Source organism: Ictidomys tridecemlineatus, chromosome 10 (genome assembly GCF_052094955.1).
Source record: "Ictidomys tridecemlineatus isolate mIctTri1 chromosome 10, mIctTri1.hap1, whole genome shotgun sequence".
Lineage (NCBI taxonomy): Eukaryota > Metazoa > Chordata > Mammalia > Rodentia > Sciuridae > Ictidomys > Ictidomys tridecemlineatus.
Window position 1 is genome coordinate 31,306,945 of NC_135486.1, and position 8,983 is coordinate 31,315,927.

Below are 8,983 nucleotides of genomic sequence, written 5' to 3' on the forward strand. Positions count from 1 at the left end.
TCAAAACAAACCTCCGATACCTTTTCTCTCTCCTCACTCTCAGTTGATGACTTTGCTTCTTCATTCACTGAGAAATTGAAACGATCAGAAGAGAACGTCCACACACCAGCTCGCACACCTACCTAATTCTCCACCTGCTAAAGTTGGTTAATCAATTTAAACCCACTTCCGTTGCACCAGCACTAGATCCCACCCCCCCACACACATTTTATTAAGGATTTGGCTCTCGAAATTTTCCTTTCTATCTTCTACATCATCAGCTTCTCATTTTCCACTGGATTCAGCATTTTCAAAAAAGAGAGAAAACTTCTCTGGACCCTATTTTCTACCTATTTGTTTATTTATTGGCTTCCTTTGTAGCAAAACTTCTCCAAAGAGTTGTTTCTAGGTTTTTTTTTTTGTTGTTGTTGTTTGTTTTCTTTTCTTTTTCCCCTGGTTCACGGGACTGAACTCATTGGGCATTGTCACTGAGCTACATCCCCAGGCTTTTTTAGTTTTTGAGACAAGGTCTGGCTAAGTTACCCAGGTTGGTGTTGAACTTGCCATCCTCCTGCCTCAGCCTCCCGTGTCACTGGGATTACAGGTGTGCATCACTGCCCCTGGTTTGTTTCTAGTTTTTCTGCTTTGAATTTCTCCTCTCTCATTCCTGTTAAATTCAATCTAATCAGGTTTTTCTACATCACCATGGAAACAGGTAAGTTTTCATTGATTTGTGAAAAAAAATGTGTGTTGGGGGAACAAACTCACTAAGCTCCAGGTAATGTTCTACTTCTTACATTACCAGCACCTTGGAAGCCATTATACCTTCTCCTGAGTGTTTCTCAGAGGTAACTGCTACATCGATTTCTAACACCACAAATCAGTTCTACCTTTTTTAGGAATTCATACATGGCACCATACAGTATATCTTCTTTATGTCGGTTTCTTATGCATTGTTTGAGAGATATATGTGTATTATTGTGATAGGAATAGTTAATTCATTTTCCATTGTACAATTAGACCAAATTTATTTACCCAATCTACCTTATAGATGTACACTTGGGTTTTCCCCCCAATTTGTGACTATTACACATAATGCTCCTCTATACATTATTGTACATGTCTTTGATACACATAGATTTTTATTTCTGTTAAATATACACCTAAGAATGCAACTGCTGAGGGCCATTACCAAGTAGGAATGACGCATCGAAATTTCCTTGCCAAGCGTACCCCATGCTGCTTAGAGGACATTTGATGGAACATTGCATGCATGCTTTAATGAGGTGACCTTGCTCAAGGACCTAGGCAGATCCGGGTTTAGAGCTGATCAGGTTTGAGGAAGTAACCGGCTCCTTGAGTTTAAGGCGTTGCCAGTTTAAGATAATGGGTTTTAGGGAAGTTGGAAGTTGAAGATTATTGCTGGGATTAGGGTGTTCCTGCTGCTTGTTCCCGTTGAGTTCTCGTGAGATTAAAATGGGATTTGGAGATAGCCTCGTGGAGTAGGTGGATTGTGCGGGTAGACGGCAGAACGCGTTTGCCCCTGGACCTGTGTGGAGGTGGTGTGAGAGCTGGAATAAAGAATTGCTGTTTGAATCTACAAAGTGTGGGTGCCTCCTGAATCTTGTGCCAAGCCCAGGCATTGCCATTTGGTGGTCCGTACGAGGGATGTCTGAAGCTTGGGGGTAAGTGAATTTGCTCGATCCTGAAGGAGAGCAAAAAAATGGGTGACCATTTCAAAAAACAACGTGTTCTTGTTTTGATTTATTTTGTTTTTATTTCAAGTTGCCTGTTCCTAGAACTTTCTCAGGCAAACTGGCGAAAATGGTTGACTCAAGGTTTGAAGTTTTTCGCCTCCGAGGAAGAGAAATTGTTAGAGGAAGGAGGCACCCCAATAAGACCAAGAACAGCTAGGGCATATGTTGATACAGTACAAAAATGTAGCCCATGGTTTTTTAAAGATGAGTTATTAAGTATATCAATAGGACCATCATGGTATCCTGTAGAAGGATTTTTCTTGAACAAGAAAGAGATGGCTAGTTCTGTTTAATTGTCTAAGATCTTGGTTTCTACAGACAGCTGATTAATTTACAAAGCTAAAGTGTTAAAATATCAACCACTAAATATGAAATCAAGTACTCTTTACTTATTAAGTTCCATAAGGTAATATATTTAAGCATTATGTGTGTTTTCATAAATTGGTAAATGGAAAAAAAGTTTAATATTGCTTTGGTCTGTGTCTTTGCTAAACAAGGTTACTAAGTGTTAAGATTCTCTCATGTGTAATTTATATACAGAGAGTATAAGAAGTTTCAGTTGGGTTTCAATTACAGTATAATAGTACCTTAGAAAACAAAAGTATTTCATCTTATTAAAGTGGAGTAATTTTATAAGGGTTGTTTCAGAATGTGAATTTATAAAAAGTGTTAATGGTTAAAAAAGGGATATAAAAAGGTTCAAGATGTGGAAATATATTTTAATATAAAAGGTTAAAGGTTAAATAAATGTTTCTAGATGAGATAATCTCTGTATGGTAAAGTAAAAAGTTGTATATGCCATTTAAAAAGATTTTGAGGAAACTAGACTTACTTTATAAGCTTGAGAAAGGAAGAAAGAAGAAAAAGGTATTTGTACATGGCAGATTGAGACAAAGCTTCTTAATGGAGTAAAAAGCCTTTGGTTGAAGGGCAGCCATGTAAACTAACATTAAGCGATTTAAACAGAATCTAAGCCTCGTTTAAAAGAGTGAAGCTGTAGGTGGAGAAAAAGTACATTTAAAAGTACAGTGTAGATGATAATTAAAAGGTTTTAAAAGGTTAAATTGAAGGTGGTTGAGATACCTTCATGGCAGATAAAAGATTGCTTTACTCATCAAACTATTAACTATTAAAATGTACTTATTAAACCAAAAAGAGGGAGATGAGATAATCTTTGTGTGGTAAAGTAAAAAGTTGTAAAATGTCTAAGTAAGTTGCAAAAGGCTTTAAAAGGTTAAATTGAAGGTGGTTAAGATGCCTTCATGATGGAGAAAAAAAAATATAACCCATGAAAATGGGAAGATAATAAGATAAAAGATTTAGATAAAGAAGATTAAAAATTTGAAGTGGAAAACTTCAAAAGCAGAAGTACAGGAAGGTAAAAAGAGAGAGAAGATGTAGAAAGATAAATAAGATATAGGAAGATAAAAAAGATGTAGAAAGACAAGAATTTTAAACCCACAGAAAAGGAAACAACAAAAGAAAACGAGGAGAGTAATAAGCAACTAAGGGTAAATATAAAAACCTTAGAAGAAAACTAGAAGATAGAAATAAGATAGAAAATAGTTGAAAATGTCAAGTAAAGGTATTTCAGATAGGAAATGCAAAAGGCTAAGACAATTATGGTTTAAAACCACATCAAAAAAATTAAAAGGACTAAAGTAATTCTAAAAACTAAGGCAAAATGCTTTTGAAAGACTTAAATTTAAAAGGATCTTTAAGGGGTACATATCCCCCAAAGATAAACTTAAAATAACCCTTTTTTTACTCTAAACTTTCTAAATTTGCATTCATCAGGACTTAGTGCTGCGGAAAGACATATGTATCTGAAAAATGTACATAAGCCTAAGGTACTTTGGAAAGATATTCTAACAGGACAATGGAAAGCTCCTGACCCAGTGTTTGTCTGGAGTCCGGGTTCCGTTTGTGTGTTCCCACAGGGAGAACAGCAGCCGATTTGGATTCCAGAGAGGTTAACCAAAACAATTTCTACAGAAAAAGAAGATGATTTGACTGAAATCCATAACAGCTGAAATCCAGAGCTCCAGCTTGGCTATTCTTACATCTGCGACAGTGATTAACCACGGTGCCTTTTTTTTTTTTTCAATATCTATTTTATTATTGCATTTTTCCCACATCGTAGTTCTATTTTATTTTTTGAGCTCATACAAACCTAGGTTAATGTTTTTCTGATCAGTTTTGTTTTTTGACTGTGTTTTATTTTTTGACTGTGGAGTTTTTAAACATTGCAATGGAGATTTTACCTAGGTAAAGCTACAAGGCCGTTATTATTGTCTTATATGTTGTATGTTATGTGTGCCCTGTTTTGTGTTGCATGTCAGTATGTGTGTATGTCCATATTTTTATATGAGGAGCGCTCATGAAAAAATGGATCCGAATTTTTTTTTTTATTCACGTGATTTAAGTGGTGTAATCTAATTAGGTAAACAGCTGTTAATGATTGTTTTCAAGGGTGGTTAATAGATCTGTTTGCTTACTATTGTTTTTAAAGGTGATTAACAGATCTGTTTGTTTACTTTCACTTTTCCTTTTCATTATATTTAATAATTCTGTTCAGGATAATGTCTCTTTAACATCATTGCCAGAATTCCCATCTCCATCCCAGTGCCGGTGAAGACTAAGAAAGCCAAACTACAGCTTCTATGATAGCTACCACAGTAAACTGTATAAACTGATGCATCAATGAATATAACTCAACAAGTAATGCTCAATCAAGGACTTGATTTACTTTGGGAGGAAATGGACATATTGATAGACTCTTCCACTTTGAACTGCCTGCAGAACTTGCCTGGACTATATATCAGTTGCATGCATTGTGAACTATCGTCTGGTGCAGCGAATTGTGGTACTGCTGGCATATTTTTGCTGATGGTGTCGCCAGTGATGCAATTTCCTTGCCAGCGCACCCCATGTTAATTGTGGTAATGCTGGCATCTTTGCTGATGGTGTCACCAGTGATGCAATTTTTCCAAAGGAGCCGTCAATTGGCTTGGTGTCGTGGCATTTCTGTATCTTCCTCCCTTCTACTAGTGATGGTCTAAAATTTGGGGGCCAACAGAGGTGAGGCAAGAACCTCACCCCCCCACTGGCACCAAGGTTAAATTTGGGGGCCAACAGAGGTGAGGCAAGAACCTCACCCCCCCACTGGTGCTTAGGCCTATCCACAAGCATGGCTGAATGCTGGACCGGTAGTCAGCGACGGGTTGATCTGATTGCAGTGGATTCAACCTAAGACAGGAAATTGACGTGTAAAGGTCAGTTCTCCCATGACGGGTAAGAACCACATGTTGAATTGGACAACCTACCAGGCACGGTCCTAAGCCACATTGCTTGTTGTTTAATTAATCAGAAAGGGGGAGATGCTGAGGGCCATTACCAAGTAGGAATGACGCATCGAAATTTCCTTGCCAAGCGTACCCCATGCTGCTTAGAGGACATTTGATGGAACATTGCATGCATGCTTTAATGAGGTGACCTTGCTCAAGGACCTAGGCAGATCCGGGTTTAGAGCTGATCAGGTTTGAGGAAGTAACCGGCTCCTTGAGTTTAAGGCGTTGCCAGTTTAAGATAATGGGTTTTAGGGAAGTTGGAAGTTGAAGATTATTGCTGGGATTAGGGTGTTCCTGCTGCTTGTTCCCGTTGAGTTCTCGTGAGATTAAAATGGGATTTGGAGATAGCCTCGTGGAGTAGGTGGATTGTGCGGGTAGACGGCAGAACGCGTTTGCCCCTGGACCTGTGTGGAGGTGGTGTGAGAGCTGGAATAAAGAATTGCTGTTTGAACCTACAAAGCTGTGAGTGCCTCGTGATTCTGGTGCCAAGCCGAGACATTGGCCTTGGCATGCAACTGCTCCATCATAAAGTTCAATTGTTGTAGATACTGCCAAACAGTTTTCCAGACTGTGTTGGTTTGCCTTACCACCAACAGTGAGGAGAATTCTTATTTCTCTACATAGAGGTTGACAAACTTTTCCAGTCTGTAAACATTTTAGACTGTGGGCTATAATTCCTTTCATAACTACTCATCTCTGCCTGTATACCATGAAAGCAGTTATAAACAAGCGTGAGCAAATGTTCATGACTGTTATCCAGTAAAATTTCATAAGCAAAAATTCTTGATGGACTGTTGAGAGCCACAGTTTAGTCAGAATGACGCCTGCCATTTTTGCCAGAGGGAATAGTTGAAAGGTGACCCTGCAGTGTTAATTTGAGGGATTGCAAATGGAAAGCTAATGTTAGGAATTACCAGGGAAGATTTTCTTTTTCTCTCTCTTAGTGCATGGATTGAAATAGGTTAATTTTACTTCTATCCTATTTTATTGCATGTGTTTATTTTTTGAGCTCTGTGATAAGTCTGGTCCTTTGATGTTGCAGCTTTACATGGTGATCTACCTCCAGTTACATTCTATGTCTTGGGTAATCCCTGACATTTTCTCTTGTCCCTTGCACCCCCTACTGCTGTTTAAAGAAGAGCTCAGTGTCATTGGTGTTTGGCTAATGCTTTCAAGGGCAAAAGCCAGCATAAGCCCTGATGTGCCTATCTGGGTTCTTACTTTGAACTCTGATAATATCTTTTCTTTTAATTTCATTGAGAAACTTAAAAACAGCTTTTAAGTATTAAATGAAATATATTTAGTTGTTTCAATCAGGAGAGTTTTTGTAGAGATCATAGTCAAACCACAGGACAGAATCCTCTGTAGTTTCTTTTTGTAATCACACTGAACAGAGATGTAAGAATGAATAATTTAGTATATATTTTATTGAAGTCTGATCTTTTTATTTAATGGTGTGTCTTCAAGATCTTTTCAAATTACACGTAAAAGCTTTTTATCATAGAAAGCTAGGCAGTCTGAGCCAATTCTCTCATTGAAGATGATTGAAAAAAAAATACAAAATGCATTTTACTGAAAGAAACGATGAGGTAATAAGTTAAAGAATAATCAGGCCAACCCAAGAAGGGTTTCTGTCAGCTGACTAAACCCTTGTTGGATTTTTTTTCATGGAAAGCTAACCCAGAGACGTTTGCTTTTACTTTATTAGCCAAACTAAATTGCAAGGGGCATAGGAATTTTGTTATTCTTATCTATTTTATTTTATTTTAAAAAATAAATTCATATGTGTATATATATTTGTAAATGGACCTTTATTTATTTATTTATTTAGGGTACCAGAGAACTCAGGGGCACTCAACCACTGAGCCACATCCCCAGCTCCAGCCCTGTTTGGTATTCAGGGTCTCACTGAGTTGCTTAGCGCCTTGATTTTGCTGAGGCTGGCTTTGAACTCATGATCCTCCTGCCTCAGCCCCCAAGCCACTGGGATTATAAGCATGTGCCACCATGTTCAGCTGTTTTATTTATTTGTTTGTTTATTTATTTATTTTTATGTAGTGCTGAGTATCAAACCCAGTGCCTCACACATGCCAGACAAGCACTCTACCACTGAGCCACAAACCCAGCCCCTATTTTATTTTATTTTTGAGATGTGGTTTCATTAAGTTGCCCTGGCTGCTCTCCAACTCATGATCCTCCTGCTTTGGCCACCTGAGTAGATGGGATTACAGGCATGCACCACTGTGTCCAGCTTTGTTCTTTTTATGATGTACATACTATTTTATTTTTAATGAAATGGGAGAATCAATATTATAATGAAAGGCAATAAGCTATACACAAATATTGATTTCCACACATCAGGTAAATTTTCAAAAATATAGACACTATAAAAAAACCTCTTTTGCAGATGGGGTAGAGAGAGAAGATAGGAGGGGAGGGGAGGGGGGATAGTTCAGGATAGGAAAGGTAGCAGAATACAACAGTCACTAATATGGCATTATGTAAAAATGTGGATGTGTAACCGATGTGATTCTGCAATCTGTATTTGGGGTAAAAATGGGAGTTCAAAACCCACTTGAATCTAATGTATGAAATATGATATGTCAAGAGCTTTGTAATGTTTTGAACAACTAATAATAAAAAAAAACAAACCTCATTTGTGTTTTTATTGATATTCATCAATTTTATTCATCAATTTAGAAAGAAATGACATTTATGATACATTTCATTTTAATTACTGATGTTTACTATTAAGTCCCTTGGTTCATCTAATTATTCATCTGTCTTTAAAAGGACCTAGCATTAAGTATGCTCCCAAATATTTTCTCAATGCATACACAAGAGAATGAAGAAATATGTGATCCTATCTCCTTATTTTCCAATGGAAATAGATATCTCTATGAGAAACATATTGTTTCTTCCTTTAAGAAGGTTAAAGCTGCTGGTTTAGCTATTCCAAACTTTTTAGGGAAAATATGGAACATTTCAAGGCTCTGATGAAAGTCAAATAGCCAATACTTAGGAAAAGGCATATATGAGCCTCTATCAAATTTGCACACAATTCTAGGATATTCATGGATACTTGAAACAGCCCTTCCTGAATCCCATCTCAGCAAACTTTACTCCAGAAACATGTAAACATGGCTTACAGGAGGTTTGGGTCTACAAATAGGAGCCAAAGTCAGTTCTAACTCCATGAATACAATGCTATTAAGACTGGTCCTGGGCTAGGATTGTAGCTCAGTGGTAGAATGCTCCCTTGGTATGTGTGAGGCACTGGGTTCGAGCCTCAGCACCATATTAAAATAAATAAAATAAAGGTATTGTGTCCATCTACAACTAAAAAAAAAAAAAAAAGAAAAAAAGAAAAAATTAAAAAAGACTGTTCCCAACTCTAGATAGAGAAATCTCTCCCTTACGAAAAGATCCTAGGACATTTTACCTATGTGCAGATAAGAACCAAGGCAGTTCATGGCGACTCCTCCTACCTGGTGTTTGGAAACAGAAGAACATTGACTTGTCTCTGTCCCTCATCCCTAATTAGACTGTGTCATTTTATCTTAAGAATCCTAGAAAACTCAGAATTAGGTGAACACATACATCTCATTTTGCTCAGGACGTTCCTGGTTTATATCTATTGTTCTAAAATAATTTTCTTTTTCTTCTTCTCCTCCTCCCTCAACTCCACCCCTGCCCCCCCACCCCGCTTTTTTTTTTGCATTACTGGGGATTGACCAAGGCATGCTTTACACACCCGGTGATTTTTAATTTAATTTAATTTATTTTATTTTTTAAACCAGCTTGTGTCTTGTCTTTTCATCTTCTTTTTCCCCATGTATAACTCTTCTAAAAATATTTTATTTGTTTATTTTTTTTAATGTGATGCTAAGAAATGAA

General features: G+C 37.2%; 1 long non-coding RNA gene across 1 annotated transcript; it reads left to right on the forward strand.

Annotated features, from left to right (window-relative positions):
* Window positions 1-1,121: 1,121 nt before the first annotated feature.
* On the forward strand, window positions 1,122-3,843 carry LOC144367168 (uncharacterized). Its single transcript, XR_013426466.1, has 2 exons — window positions 1,122-1,664; window positions 3,677-3,843. It is a non-coding gene; the product is annotated as an uncharacterized LOC144367168 (long non-coding RNA).
* The last annotated feature ends 5,140 nt before the right edge of the window (window positions 3,844-8,983 follow it).